General features: G+C 52.8%; 1 protein-coding gene across 6 annotated transcripts in view; it reads right to left on the reverse strand.

The window, feature by feature from the left end:
* Nucleotides 1–15,786, reverse strand: part of CHST15 (carbohydrate sulfotransferase 15) — a 79,449-nt gene that overhangs the window by 49,996 nt on the left and 13,667 nt on the right. The window contains exon 1 of one of the 6 annotated variants that reach the window (XM_053910013.1): nt 14,689–14,860. The exons of the other annotated variants lie outside the window; for them this stretch is intronic. The gene's annotated coding sequence lies outside the window, so the exon portion shown is untranslated. Of the gene's footprint in view, nt 1–14,688; nt 14,861–15,786 lie in introns of those variants that run through there. 6 annotated transcript variants of the gene reach the window in all.

The following is a 15,786-nucleotide window of genomic DNA, read 5'->3' on the forward strand; positions in this document are numbered from 1 at the left end:
AGAAGAGATAAAATACCAATTCCCTCCGTAATTAAATGCGCTCCTCCACTTAATTAATTTGAGGGATTTACTGGGGTTTATGGGTGGGGGGAACAGATTCAGGTTAAACACTTATTCAGGGCATCGCGCGGGGCTGGGACGGGCAGGGATGGGAGCGTGGACCGCAAAGGGGCGGCCGTGGGGAGAAACGGATGCCTCCCGGCCCTTGCAGTGCACATGGGCCGGGCTGGGGCTCGAACCCCTGCTGCCGGGACCTGTTCCATCCCTGCTTCTGCGTCTGCTCCCAGGCCTTCCCCGCTGTCCCCTGTCCCCACACTGGCTGGCAGAGGCTGGAAGAGATGAGGTGATGCTTTCACAGTGACGGGGGCCGATCTTTTTTCTAAATGTTCCTACACCGGGATGGCTTTCACCTTCGGATGACGAACAGTTACGACCTGGCTGGACCCTCTTTGGCTGACTCAGTTCTTCTGAGGTTTTCACACCCTTTTCGCAGTTGTAAAACCTTAAGCAAAAGCAAATGGTTAGGAACAAATCCCCAAGGTGCGAGGAATGGCCAACAGCACTGACTTAACAATCTGGCGAAGAGATGGAGACATTTCAACTTGGACAGGGCGGCACCCTTACCTAGCGCTGGCCACCCCCCTCCCAGCAGCGTGGGTCAGCTCCTTCTGGGGCCTTGTGCTCCCTGCACAGCCTTTGGGGACCCTGCAGGGCCTTTTGGCCACAGGACCTGCGTTAGCATACGCCTTGGCTTCAGCTTCCTGCCTTTGCCCTGTTCACCCCCACCCCTGCTTGGGTCTGATCCTCCCCACCACCAAAAGGGGCGTCGCAGCTGCAACAGAGGAGCCGTGTGCATGTCCCAGAGTAACCGGCTGCCCTTCCAGGAGCATCGCTGGGCACGCGGGCCCCAAGCCTGGGCGACGTGACAACCGCACCCCAGATACCACGTTCTGCACTCACACTGCAAGATCCGATCTAGTGCCAGGACTCCTGCAAGCAGTGTTCTCCAAGCCTCTTTAAAACTCTCTTTGGGGATTTCAAAGAAGAAATTAGGAACGTTGTTCAAAGGTAGCACGAAGCGCTTAGATTCTTATCGCCTATGGATCTTTTCTGGCCGGTGATTTCCATGCACATCAACGAAACCACAGCAACTCCCGCACTTGCTCAGACCGAACTGCTCAGTCACCAGGGCCAGGCCTTGAGGAGGGAGGCAGAGGAGAGCAAACGTCCGTCCTGCCCTCCTAAGACCTGCCCGCCCGTCCGGTCGGGCATGGAAGCCACCAGAACAGAACCCAACGTCTGAGAGCGAAAGGTCGGTCAATCTGCCGAAAACCTAAGCTGACTTTCAAGTCTGACCAACTGGGCCCTTGGAGGACGTTAGGTGTTGGGCAATTACGCTCATAACTGGACGCCGAGGCCGTCAAGGACTTCGGGGGAGCAAAGTTGGAAGCGTGTGGACATCATTTCCCCAAGTACAATTGGGTTTTCACATTTCATTAAAAGCTGGGTCTAACACATAACATGCAAATGGTGTACCGAGGCAATTATCCAGATACTTAAAGTCCAAATTCCCAGAACTTTTGCCTCAATGAGTGAAATAATAGAAGCAAATATATACACACACACACACACACACACACACACACACGCACACACACGAGCAGATGGCTCATTCCAGGACTAGCTGCCTCCAGTCCTCCCCTTCTCAGGGGGTCACAGGCAGAGCCAAGGGACTGGCGAAGACGAGTCTGCACTTGTGTTCCACGTGCCAATCTCTCAGGAGCAGGGTGGTGGCTACGAGCACATGGGTCACCCAGTCGGCCGGGGTTCCCGTTCTGGCTGCAAAGCCTGACCCCCAAGCCCGCCTCCGTTCCCCATCTGAAAACTGGGGATGATGATGCTAATGTCTAGTCTAAGCCAACTGCAGAGAGCACTGAGATAATCCGCGGGCAGCGCTGAGCAGGGAGCCCGGCGCCCCCTTAGTGCTTGAATAGTTGGCACCTCTCCTGATTACGCTTTTCCTCATCATTACTAGAATTCCTCTTCCCAGTATTACTCCTGCTCTTCGGGTCTGTGTTTCACCAACATGTCAGGTGTGCCTCAGGTTCGGTCCGTCTCCCTCAGCTCGGCGTGTCATTCGGGCCTCTTCTAGAAGGCTGGCTCGCTGAAATGCGTCACAAATGAATTAACGTCGCTTTGCTGCCTGTTGCCACAACTGATCCTTCATATTCTAATCCAGAAAAAGAAGATCAAAACACGTGCATTTTAATGTCTCCCGAATCAGTTTAAAAAGAATTGCTATGCTCTTATAAAAAAAAAAGAAAAATCTGCTTTCATATCAATGCCTTGATATCCATACTCTTAAATACAAAGGGGGGAACAAAAACAAAGAGGAAACAGTTATTTTAAAAATAAGACATTGTGGGGGCACCTGGGTGGCTCAGTCAGTTAAGTGTCTGACTTCGGCTCAGGTCATGATCTCATGGTTCATGAGTTCGAGCCCTGTGTGGGCTTCTGTGCTGACAGCTCAGACCCTGAAGCCTGCTTCCCATTCTGTGTCTCCCTTTCTCTCTGCCCCTCCCCTGCTCACGCACTGTCTCTCTGTCTTTCTCCCAAAAATACGTAAACATTAAAAAAAAATTTTTTTGAAAGACCTTGTGAATAACTACAAAGTGTTCCATTTTAATGAGAAACACAAATTGAAATGATTAAAGCAGGATCATTTTTATCTTACAATGCTAGGTCTGATTTTGGGCCTCCAGCTCACAAAAAAAAAAAAAGCACAGGAAGGAGATAATCCAAGCTAGGAAGAAAGTATCCTAACAGGTATGAGCAGGTTCCTCTCTGGGCTAAGCTGCAGCCAGACAAGAGTGAGACATGACCAGCAGGGAGGGGACTCCACCTCTCAGATCCCTGCACAGACATCCTGTTCAGCAGGGACCCCCGGGGGCCCCTCCCTCTGGGAGTCACGGGTCTGTGCTTCACCAGGCAAAGATACAAACGCCCACAAACCAACATCCCATCCGATTTCCCACTTCCCTGAAAACTCCCAAATGCAGGAAGAATTGGGGTCAACTGAATTCTGCAAGCCTGGCTTTTGTACACATCAATGCCATACAGGCCATAAATACAGCCAGGAGACACAAGAGTCTAGGGAGGTTCAAGTTCATCCTTGCTGTTTTCGGACCCCGTCTGCTGGCTGGAAGGGATGGCAACCCCATGCTGTGATGTCACCATCAAGGTCAGCCAGTGCAGAAAGAGAAACTCAGACAAGCAGTGGGCAGGGCCTATGGCCTTGTGACAGCTGAAGAAGGTGGGGTATTTACCAGACAGTTTATGGTTTCCGGGGTAGAAATCTGAGTCACCGACTTTAAACGGCCGAGCAGAAGACTGATGAACCAGGACCCATGTCCTCCACGAGCTCCCACTGAGGGACACCTGAGACAGAGGCCAACCTGAGGCCCTCCCCAGCCACCCAGCTTGTCCCCGCTGAACCAGGCCCCAAGCCTCACTTCAGAAAGGCACAGATTTCTCTCTCCCTGCCTCGGCTTTGACATTTCCGGTTTCCCCTGGCCTAACCAACCAGGACTTTGAGGCATTAGGTTACATGAAACACAGTAAGAGTGAAGAAGTCACCCGAAGATGGAAGTGCCCCCGAATCTAAGTTCCCACTTAGACGGGACTGTTCCAACTTTGGACGCGTGGCCCCACCTGCTTCCCGGGGTGATGAGAGAATGCAGACGCGGCCCGGGGTGCTGCCAGGAGCAAACGGCAGAGGAAGGTCAAGTGGACAAAGAGGACTCTGCCCAGGCGGGAAGTTTTCTCTTGTCAACGTGTAATGGTGGCAGTGTTGTCCGAGAGACGGCTTTTAGAAGGAAAAACACCCAAAACCGCACACTTAAGAGTTTCAGAATAAGGCACAACGTTGGTCTGTGTTCCCAACCACTCCCAGGCCAGGGCCCCCAAGCCCACCCCCGGGGGCATAACTTCAGGGAGGCCAAGCCTCCACCTCCAAGGGTCATATTCGATCTTCAGACAGCACGCTCCACATGAACCCATTCAACAAAGTTCACGAAACCCCCTACCGTGTGCCGGGCCCGTGTGTCAAGCCAGGGGCACGGCAATGAGCTAAAACGAGGCCCGTGCAGTGGGCTCGCAGGCCGGTTGGGAGAGGCATCCAGAAGCCCACAAGGGAGAAAATGAGTCAGATGGGCTGGCTAGGTGCGGGGGTGAGAACGAGCTGGCGCCTGTCACAGCCCACCATACCAGCACAGGACTCCTCCAGGGGACTCCAGAAACAGAGGGGCCAAGGCCTGGCAGAAATGAAACCCGTTTCACTTTCCGGGACACGTCTCTGTAGCTTAGTGTTTGCAGTATTCTCTCCCTAGGGCGCTTGCTGGTACTTTCTTCCTAGGTGGGGGGCGCACCAGAGCAGTGCCCATTTCCAAGGCAGCCCCAGGAGAGAAGCTGCAGGAAGGACAGGGCAGTGGGCAGCTCACTGAGGGCTTTCCCCTCCTTGACTGAGGTACCCTTGAGGCCACACGTAGGGCCAGGTGTGTGATCAGCCCCAAACCCCGCTTCCAGGCGAGCAAAACAAAGGGGGGGACAGCGGGCAGCTGTTGCTTCCTCCAGCGACCTGGCTCTCTGGCTCTGCTCCCAGCAGGGAAGGGAGAATCATCACAACAGCATGTCCCACAGAGAGAGAGAAGGTGAGCCCCGCGCCCAAGTTGAAATGTCCCAGATTGAGTTCATTCTCCCAGATTTCCGTCAACCTGCTCTTCTCCGAAATATTACCATTTCGGCATGCGTTCAAGCATCCAAGGAATTAATATAAGCGCCCGCATTATTTTTTTCAGACCGCGTCGTCAAAATCCACTGTGCATTTTACACTTCTAGCCCCTCCCAATCTGGATGCTAAATTTTCATCAGAAGTTCCTGATCCGTATCTAGATTTCATAAAATGTTTAAAAAGCAGAGTCAGTACTAGGAATTTATCCAAAGGATACAAAAATGCTGACTCGAAGGGGGCAAATGCACCCCAACGTTTAGAGCGGTGCTATTGACAATAGTCAAATTATGGAAAGAGCCCAAATGTCCATCAACTGGCAAATGGATACAGATGCGAGATACACACACACACACACACACACACACACACACACACACACAATGGAATACTACTCAGCCATCAAATGAAATCTTGCCATTTACAACAACGTGGAAGGAACTAGAGTGTATTATGCTAAATGAAATAAGTCAGAGAAAGACAATTAGACAATATCAGATGATTTCACTAATATGTGGAATTTAAGAAACAAAACAGATGAACATAGGGGAAAACAAAGCAAAAATAAGATAAAAACAGAGAGGGAGACAAACCTAAGAGACTCTTTTCTTTTTTAATATGAAATTTATTGTCAAATTGGTTTCCATACAACACCCAGTGCTCATCCCAACAAGTGCCCTTCTCAATACCCATCACCCACCCACCCCTCCTTCCCACCCCCCATAAACCCTCAGATTGTTCTCAGTTTTTAGGAGTCCCTAAGAGACTCTTAAATACAGAGAACAAACTCAGGGTTGCCAGAGGGGTGGTGGGAAGGGGGATGGGCATTAAGGAAGACACTTGTTGGGATGAGCACTGGGTGTTCTATGTAAGTGATGAATCACTAAGTCTACTCCTGAAATCATTATTACACTAACATATAGCTAATCTGGGTTTAAATTCAAAAAATAAATGAATATAATTAATTTTTAAAATAAATAAAAATAAAAAATAAAAAAAAGGAGAGTCACATGCCCAAGTTGCTCCAAACACTCTTAAAAGTTTTCCAATAGCTGAACCGAATATCTTTTCAAATTGAAATTAATTAAAATTAAACTCAGCTCCTGGCGGGGGGGTGGGGGGGGGCGCGGGGGGGGGGGGAGGGGGCTGGGGGGGGAGGGGCGGGGGAGGGTACCGGTCACATTTCACGTGCTCACGGACTACGTGTGACTGGTGTAACCAAATGAGCAGAGCAGATACAGTGCCTCTCCGTTGTCACAGAAAGTTCTACTGCCCAGGGCCGCCCAGCATCCTGAGCTCCTTAACAGCAAGGTCTGTTTCCTATTTCCTTCATTGCCCTCCTTACCCAGCCTCCCAGCAAAGGCACTGAGAAGTCACTGTTTCCCACAAGTGACTCACCTAGGGCACCAGATAAAAAACACAGCTGCCAGACCCTGCCCAGGATCTACTGAATCTACTGGGGACACGGGGAGGCAGGTGGGCAATCACACCAGGGGGCTTTTAAGCCTCAACCTAATGGCCAGAGTTTCCTTCCTTCCAAGTGTCCCTCATCCAGCCATCACCACTGTTCTAAGTTAGGAATTCACGGAGCCAGGGGGAGCAATCGCCTTGGAACTCAGCCAGGGCTGAGATCCCCCCTGTGCTGGGGGAGAGTGACGGGTCCCCTCTCTCCTTCAGTGTTCATTCAGTAACAAGAGACCAGCCCACCTGCATTCAGCATTCTTATCACCACCCAGGGACACCCCAGAAACACCAGCTGCCTCCTCCCACTCACTGCTGTGGTCCCCTGGTCACACTGAACAGCAGCCGTGAGGAAAGGAAGAGTCCCTTGCTTCCCTTGAACATGGAGCCGAAAGGTTCAGCTGGTCAAGCTGCACAAAAGAAGTGCTTGCACAGAACCAGTTGGTTCTGGGACTGCACTGATTTGCAAATAAAACCTTCCCAGACTGGGGCACCTGGGCCGCCCAGTCGGTTGAGCGTCCGACTTCGGCTCGGGTCACGATCTCGCGGTCTGTGAGTTCGAGCCCTGCGTTGCGCTCTGTGCGGACGGCTCGGAGCCTGGAGCCTGCTTCGGATTCTGTGTCTCCCTCTCTCTCTGCCCCTCCCCCGCTTGCACTCTGTCTCTCTCTCTCTCTCTCTCAAAAATAAATAAATAAATGTAAAAAAAATTAAAAAAAAAACCCTTCCCAGATGAAGCCACAGAGTGGTGGCCACGCCCACTTGCACCCGGAGGAGAGAGGAATCCCAGGCTTCACTTGAATGCAAGCCGACACCCAGAGGGTGACCACTACAATGCTGGATTCTGTGCTCTTCCCCCGAGACCCACAAATCCCCACCCCCAAGTTCAGGTACAACGACAGTCTTCCAGTGACATCTGACTGCGAGATGCAAAACCCTAGTAGGGGCAGGAATGTCCTTCCGGGGCATCGTAGAGACCTTCTCTCTAATGGTTCCTGGTTCATCCATGCAACACAAACCCTCAGAAGGGCCAGAAGTTATCCCCCAGGGCTTTTCCATCTGGGGCAGGGGGCAAAGGGGGAGTCAGTCTCATGGTATGGTTTGTCCAGGCTCTTCCTTCGGGAAACTCCTCTTCCGCTGGTGGGAACTGTATCTGGTACGATTGTTTGGGAAACTGGCAGCATCTACAGGAGCCAAGCACACTCATTTCCAAAGACCAGCAGCTCGACTCCCAGGTACGTGCCCAACAGAACCGTGTCCAGAGGCTCATCAAAGATGCACTAGATGGAAAGCCATGAACCGGAAATTGTCGTGTCTGCCCACAGTCGACTGGGTAACTATAATTCAGCTGCGAAAGAGAACCAGCTACAGCTCTAAGCAACACCAGGGAAGAATCTCACAAAGTGTTGGACACAAGAAACCAAAAAGAAAGGGACCACGCTGCACGGCTCTGTTTATGTCATGTACACAGAGGGGGGAAACCAGCCAAGGCTGTGGAGGTCAGGAGGGGTTGACTAATGAGCGGAATGGAAACAAGGCGGGGGGTGGGGGGGGCGGTGCCTGGGTGGCTCAGTCGATTAAGCGTCCAACTTCAGCTCAGGTCATGATCTCAGGGTTCACGGGTTGGAGCCCCGCGTCGGGCTCTGTGCTGACAGCTCAGGGCCTGGAGCCTGCTTCGGGTTCTGTGTCTCGCTCTCTCTCTGCTCTTCCCCCACTTGCACTCCGCCTGTCTCTCTCTCTCTCAAAAATAAACACTAAAAAAAATTAGAAAAACAAAAAAAAGAGTGGAACCAGGGTTTCTGGGGTACTATTCCTACACTTGACCTAGGTGCTGGTTGCACAGGCGAGTTGTGTCTGCAACAGCTATATGCATACACAAGGTGCTCTCTCTCTAATGGATGTTATACTCCAAGAAAAAAAAAGTTCATACAAAAAGTTTGGAATGGGTGGTGCTAAGTTTCTGCCGCGTAAGGAATCAAGAGGGGAGCAGAGGGCCCGCGGGCACTCTGACACTGCACGAACGCACCAGTACGGTCCAGCCCTCTTGCCTTGAAGGTGGATGTCCTCCCATCAGATGGGCGTCCGTTTCCTTTCAGAGGCGCCAAACCAAAGCCTCCCCTGCTTGTGCATTTCAGAATGGTTAACAGACCTCGTAACCACCGAGGGCTGATTTTATGACCCAGCTCGCAGTCCAGACGGCTAATGACCCCCAGTTGCCAGGCTTGATGGGTTTCCAGGGTCTAAACTGGCTCATCCAGGGTGAACATGGCCAGGAGGCTGCAAGCCCTGGGCCCTCCTCGGCCGCACTCAGGGCCTGCTCACCTGGGTGTCTGGGCCAGGCACCCTGGACAGGGGTGAGGTCCGAGGTGGGGGCTTTAAAGGGGCTGGCTCGCGTATTCTTTCAGTCTCTTTCCATCGAGGGTTTCTGGGGGCAGAGGCTGCACGATCAACGGCGGGGCCAAGCCTTCCTGCCGCACCGCCAGGGAAGGGAACTCATCATTAGGTCCCTGATCTCTTACTGCGCCACCAAGGGGACCAGTACCCCAAGGGGGGGAAGACAGTGAGTCCCCACCTGTGGCCGTAGAGACTTTCCTCTCTGCAAGTTGACTTCCAGACAACCCTTCTCAACTCTCCCAATGGAGGAAGAAAACAAATAGGCCCTCGGGAGCCCTCACTGTCTCCGAGGAAGCCCAGCTCCCCTCCAGGTGGAAGGCAGGAGGCGCTAGGGGGCATGTGCTCCCCCCCGGGGCCACAGGGGTGCCAAGCCGAGGGGATGGGGGTGGCGGCGCGAACGGCGGCTGTCTCGGGAGCCCAGTCTCCAGGAACAAGGACTCCGCACACTGTGAACCTTTTAGAGAGAAGCACAGGCCACAGCACCTCACTGGGGTGCGTGTGCCCCCGCCCTCACGCTCACCGGGCGCGCCCTGTCGCTTCAACAGGTGTAGACTCTGCCCCTCGGAGGCCTTCCCTCCCTCCCCTCGGGGCCCACAGCTGCCTTGTGCCCAGTCTCCTCCAGCTTCGTCCATCGTGATCTGGAAGTCTCCAACACCACCCCGCACCCTGGGCCCGACGGCTGGATGCACCAAGCGTGCTCACACACTACTCCCCTGTGACACACTCATCACAACTGAAATTGAGTGACCATGTGACAAAGCGTTTATGTCTAGTCTGCCCACTAGACTCTAAGCTCTGAGTCTGCAGGGCCCGGACACGTCTCAGCCACCACTCACTCGCCAGCAGCCAGCGTTTACTCCGTCATCTGTGTCCTTCTGTGAGCTAGGGCTCGCACGGTGAGAACACCGGGGCGCCCCAAACGGCTGACTGTCCACAAATGTTCTTTCTCTCCCCCCCTGACATCTCCCATGGCACAGCCGGCAGGGGGGTGGGGGCAAGTCCTGGAACCAAAATCTCAGCCCAGCCACTGCCAGCGGGGTGACCCAGGAACCTCTCTGAGCTGGATCTGTCCCTCTGTGAGACAAGTTGTCATGTCACCTACCTCTCCGGGCCAAAGAGAAGAGGAAGTGAGTTATGTCAAGGACTGACCACAATGTCTCCAACAGGACAGTCGGATTTTCTGCTAGCTTTGTAGTTTCTTTCCATTCGAGGCCCCCGTCCAAGAACGCTGGCCCACAGGCCCAAGAGCAGCCTGATGCATTCAGCCACTAATATGCCACTATGCGTGGCTGTGCCATGTGTGGCGTGGGGCGCAGGGGGCGGGCCAGACGGACAAGGCCCCGGCCCTTTGCAGGTGCGGTGGTTTGCAGAGGGGAAGGACTGCTCTGGCACATTCACGCTCCCATGCATCTCTCCCTCTCACTTTTCGTGCGCGCGTCAAGATTTTCCCCCAACAGCTTGAAAGCAGAAGTATTATTTAAGTCATCTCAGACTTCCACACCAGGTAATAAAAATATCGTGGGCTTTTCTCCTACTCTTTTTCTTTTCAAAATAAAAACAATGGTTGTGGAGGTCTGAACAGGGGAGAGCAATAAAACCAGCTTTTGCTCTGCACAGGAAGGTGCTATGCTATTCTCGTTAATCACTAAAGCAGTGACGCACGGGGCCGAGCGCTCCCTGGAAGGCAGGGAGGAGTTCATTCCAGGCCACCAGGTGCGACTCGGGGTCTCGGGCTCAACAGGGGCAGCTGTGGCTTCCAGAAGGGATTCCTGCCCTGCCAGCTCTTCCCCAGCCAGGAGGCAGAAAGGATGAGTCTCTCTTTCCTGGAGCTCACAGCCCCGTTCACACCCGTCACCTTGCAACAACGAAGGACAGCACAGCCCCGGCTGCTTTGAGCTCATGTCTCCAGTGACCTCTGTACAAACGGAGGACAAAGAAGGGAAACCCAGCACGCGGTAACTCCCCTGGGGCCGAAGCTCCGAAGAGCCGACCTGGGCGGCCGTCCATCCATCCCTATTCTGAGCCGAGCACCGACCCCCGCGCTCCCTCCCGGTGGAAAATAACTTGAATCCTCATCCCAGAGCCGCAGTTCCAGTTTAAAACCTGAAAAGGCCAGGTTCTCGTTTGCTGGAGCCTCCCCCCTCCTTGGCAGCCAGCCCCCGATGGATGCTACTCCCCGCTTCTCTGGCTGGCTTCGAAGAGAGAAAGGTACCCACTGAGCGCGCAAGTCCTGGCCCGCTGTGCTGGGAGAGAACAAAGACTTTGCACAAAGAAGAGAGTTAGTGCTTCTAAGCCCTGTGGCCACTCGCTCCGGGGGGGGGGGGGGGGGGAGGGGGGGGGGGCTCCAGGCGCCAGAGTCTCCTGGAGAGACGCACAGTGCCAAACCCCCTCCTCTGCACACTGGGAAATGACCAGAGTGACCCACACTGGCCCTGAAATCCTGGACTCTCTCCAGGGGCCTTCCACTCAGCGGTGGGGGGGGAGGGGGGGGGGAAGAGCCCAAGCAGTGGATTCCAGAGATGAAAAGCTGCCCCTCTAGGGACTGAGACACAGGGCCACAGACGAATACACGTTATCCATTAAGGGGCGCCGGATAATCACCGTTTGTCAGCCTTTTATATTGTGCAGTGAAAAATTACCAGGATTTTAGCTTTAGACACACACACACACACACACACACACACACACAATCTAGAAGGGTTTTACATTCAGGTTTTCTCTTCTCTAAGCTGAGCTGTCTGACAGGGAGCTTCCTTAGAGGATTTTGATGCTTGTGCCTGTCCATTCTGAAGAGCATGGTGGTGGATTTTTCCAGATCCCTGACACCTGGAACCCGAGAAAGCCACAGGAAATCCCACCAGCAGGCCAGGACGATTGCTCCGTGAGCCAACTCAGCTCAGCAGGTCTCCCCTGAGCGTGCACAGAACCCACCGAGGCGTGACAGCTGCAGCCCTGCCCTCTGGCCACTTACACTCGACTGTTCACGCCGGTTGCTCTAAGTCAACTCGGTCTAGGATGAGCAGCACAGAAGACACTCAGGGCCGGCTCCACAGACTGCGACCCAGGCGGGCACCCGGGCCCCCCTCTGGGAAGGGCCCTGCACTTGGTTCAATGTTCTTGCTGCCCCGACTTGAAAGTCTCAGTAATCTTTCAGGAAGGGGCTCGCCGTTCATGTTGCGCTGGGCCCTCTAAATAAATCCTACGGCCGGTTGTGGAGGTACCTTACGAGTTACGTGATCGGGATTGAAAGGAATGAGAGATCACGCCCGAAGCGCTTCTCTTATTCCTGGGATCTGGGGCCGCTAAGGAGCAAATCCCCAGAAATGGCATCACGCCTCGGGTCTGAGCTTATCGTGGGCTTGCGCAGGGACCTTTCCGAGAGCGTTTCGGAATCAGAACGTTGCATTCTGTACCGACGGTGACGTTAACACGAGCAGCTTCCGTGGGCTTCCGTGGGCCCGTTGATCCTAACTCTGATCTACAGCAGCATCTCCTCCGATGCAGCTTTGCCTGACGATTTAAACAACATGGGCCCTTCACTTATCACGCGAATGCGATTACACACTCTTCCCAGAGTCCAGCCACCGCGCCCTCAAGTGGAGGCCCCTTCTGTGAAATTTACGGCTGAAGCTTACACCCTTCTGGCCCCTTTAAGTGGGAAAATCTTTCCCTCAGTTGAGCGATGGGCTCCTTCCACAACCTGCAAAGAAGATGAGGCCCTTGGACGAGGGCCCTGCTCTGTTCGTTTTTACAGCCGTCTCCAGGACCGTGAGGCTTAAACACCATTTACAAACAAGCTTAATTTTAACCTTCCTTTGTGGAGAATGCAAAATCAATTAAGTATCTGCTGATAATGCCCTCGTATCTCGTTTTGGTGGCATCTCACAATTAATGCTTCCTGTGAGGCCGACACACCGAGCAGCCTCACACACGCCTTCTGGTTATTACGAGCGTCACTCTGACCCACAGCTGAGCGCAGGGGGCTCAGACACAGCCTGCTGCGTGGGGATTTTGAATTTTTAAGAAATCGGTTTGTAGATGGCTTAATTAAAACACACCAGAGCATAATTCAGTGGGAATCGAGGCTCCCATCAAACTAAAACAGGCAGCAGATATCTTCCCGACCCACAAAGCACCTCCTGGTCTTTCACCAGGAAAACCAACCGCGCTCACAAACGGACGGGACACGGCGGCAGATCTTCTCAGCCAACCGCCTCACGTTGCAGTTGAGGAAAGAGGTTCGGAGAGGTCAAGGAAGCAGCCCCAACACACAGAGCAGTCAGGGAGAGCTGGGAGCCCAAGGGTCAAGACCTGAACCAAGGAAGGCAGCCCTACGAGGTAAGGGCGCGCAACCTCTGAAGTAACACTGCCTGGGTTCAAATCCCACTCTGTCACTCACCAACTGCCAGAACGGGGGCAGGATGAACCTCTCGGGCCTCAGTTTTCACATCCGTTGAGTGGGAGTGTCAAGCGTGTCTATATCAAAGGTTGCTGAGAGTAAACAGAGTGCAGATAAAGGTTAGCACGAGCGCCCAAAGGTTGGCTACCATTATCAGAACCCAAGCTTCCCGATTCCCTGTCCTGGGCGCCAATGCACTGCACTGTTCTTTACGGTTCCTTAGATCTGAGCATCTCTCAGATCTGGGAAAGAAAGTTGTCCATGTTCATGCACCAAGGCTGCGGGCCCACCGAGCACCACGTGGGTGCCTGGAGGATGTGAAATGCACATATCGCGGGTTTTCCAGGATTGGTTGACCAGCGGAAATGAATTTTAATTGATGACCAATTGGAGGAGATCCAAAGACAATCTAAAACATAAACGACAGCACTGAAGTCTATGAACTTCTAAAGTGCTGTGGATCCCTCCATGTAACAAAATTAAGCGGCAACAGAATAGCGTCTGTAGTTTAGTAACAGTATTTTACCAACGTCAGGCTCCTGACTGTGATAATGTCCTACGGTTACGTAGGACGTTATCGCTGCGGGAAGCTGGTTGAGGAGCACACGGGAACTTAGTACTATTTCTGCAACTTCTTGGGGGTCTCAAATTATTTCACTGTTTTTCTTTTTAATTAATTTATTTGTGAGAGAGAGAGCACGGAAGGAGCAGACAGAATCTCAAGCAGGTTCCACACTGTCAGTGTGGAGCCCGACATGGGGCTCGAACTCATGAACCCCGAGATCATGACCTGAGCCGAAGTCAGACGCTTAACTGACCCAGTCACCCAGGCGCCCCAGTCTCAAATTATTTCAAAATCAAAAGCTACAATGAAATCACAAGGCAACATCTAGGAATGCCAAAAGACTAAGGGGATTCGTGGCAAGTTTTCAACAGGTCAACACAGGCACAGTTTCCAGGCGGGACAGCCCCACGCAAACTTGGGAGGAGATGCCGAGCGAACATCTGGAATGATTCTAAATCGAGCTCTACAGGAAAAAAAAAAAAAAAAAATTGTTTCTCTTTTGTTTTTCCATTTACTTAAACTCAGAGAAATCCATGTTCTGTCCATAGTTTAAAAACTAATCATAAACAATATAAAATGGGGCTGTACGTCACCATCGCTGACTGTAAACATTTCTAGGGAAGCTTTGCAACATTATACCCTTAAGGATGTCCAGGGAGGGATGAGAGAGATTTGAAGCCTATGAAAATAGGTGATAGAAATAATCTGCGGAGGGAGCCAGAACACCAAATAGGGCGTTCCCATTTGGGAACATGGGTTCCTACGGGATCTGGGGTGGGAAGGGAGAGGATTTCGAGAAAGAGACATGAATGGCAGGTCCCTCAAGGAGCAAGGTTATAACAGATGATGGGAAGGAAGCTCTGGGAGTAGCACAGGGAGGGGGGGCAGAGCCTCCATCTGAGAGAGTTAAGAGGAAGCCGAGTCGTGAGGGACTTGGTCAAGGCCAGGCAGGAAAGCAACACTCCAGGAAGAGGCCATGCCCACACAGGAATCTGCTTTGCCCCACTTCCCCGCCAAAGGGTCCCCTCTCCCAGAAGCGGGCCGCTTGGAGCCGTCACAAATTCAAATCATCAGCCACACGCTCACCTTTGGGAACTCACGGCACTATTTCGGTCTTGTGTCGATGAGTGTGGGTTCAGCTGTCCACCCTGAGACTTTGCCCTCAAGCGTGTGTTTGCATAAAAATAACTTCTGCTCACAAGCCAAACGCTCAGGGAGAGGACAAGGAGGATGGGGGTTTCTTCTGGTTCCCCCCACCCACTAGCCATTTGGACCAGTGTTGTGCGGCAAGTTGTAAATGGTAATTTGGAGGAAGACAGAAGCATGGACGTCAACCCAAGTGTGGTAGAAACCAGGTCCTCTGACCAGCTCTCCCATCCCATCAACTGGTCCCCTGTTGGGGTCTTGTGACTTGCTGTTCCCTCTGCCTGGGACACTCTTCCGGAGCTTCAGGTGGTAGTGCCTTCTCATTCAAGGATCAGCCTACTTGTCACCTTCTCGGAAAATCCTTCCCCGATCACCCAGTCAGCCACTGCCCATCGCAGACACTTCTTACTATCTGTTCTGATACTTGGGAAACTGTCTACTCTCCATCTCTCCCCATGAGAGTTCCAGCACAGTGGCAGGCACAAAGTATTTCCTCCATCAGGAAAATGACTTTTAAGGGGAGGTACAGAGCCTGCGTCAGAAGGGCTGGAGAAGCAGAAGGGTCAGGCTCCCAAATACTCTTCACCAATGGCGCTGAAGGATCGGGGGCAAATCATTTCACCCCCACGGGTCTCAGCCTCCCCGGCTACAAAAGGGCTGTGAGTAGGCTAGGAAAATGAACCAGCTGACCTGTAAGACCTTTGCTTTCCCACACGCTGGGTCAAGGTTTTCAATTATCCAATGTACTCTTGCCTTTCTTCCCTTCATCCATGTGTCCGTCCATCCATCCATCCATCCATCCATCCATCCATCCAATCATTCTTTGCCATGGGCTAGACCCTGGGAATATAACCTTGAGTAAGACACAATTCTGGTCTTAGCAGAATAAATAACCTCTACCAGCAGATGGAAAGGAAGTAATTCCTGCACAACCAGCTAAGTGCCAAAGGAGATTCTCAGATCTCTGGCTGGGCCGCCGTGGAGATGGTGCCGGGGCAGTTCCCAGAGAAGGAAAACAGACCCACGATCCCACAGATG

The sequence above is a fragment of the Panthera pardus genome, unplaced genomic scaffold (assembly GCF_024362965.1).
Source record: "Panthera pardus isolate Hobbes unplaced genomic scaffold, ASM2436296v1 HiC_scaffold_22, whole genome shotgun sequence".
Classification (NCBI taxonomy): domain Eukaryota; kingdom Metazoa; phylum Chordata; class Mammalia; order Carnivora; family Felidae; genus Panthera; species Panthera pardus.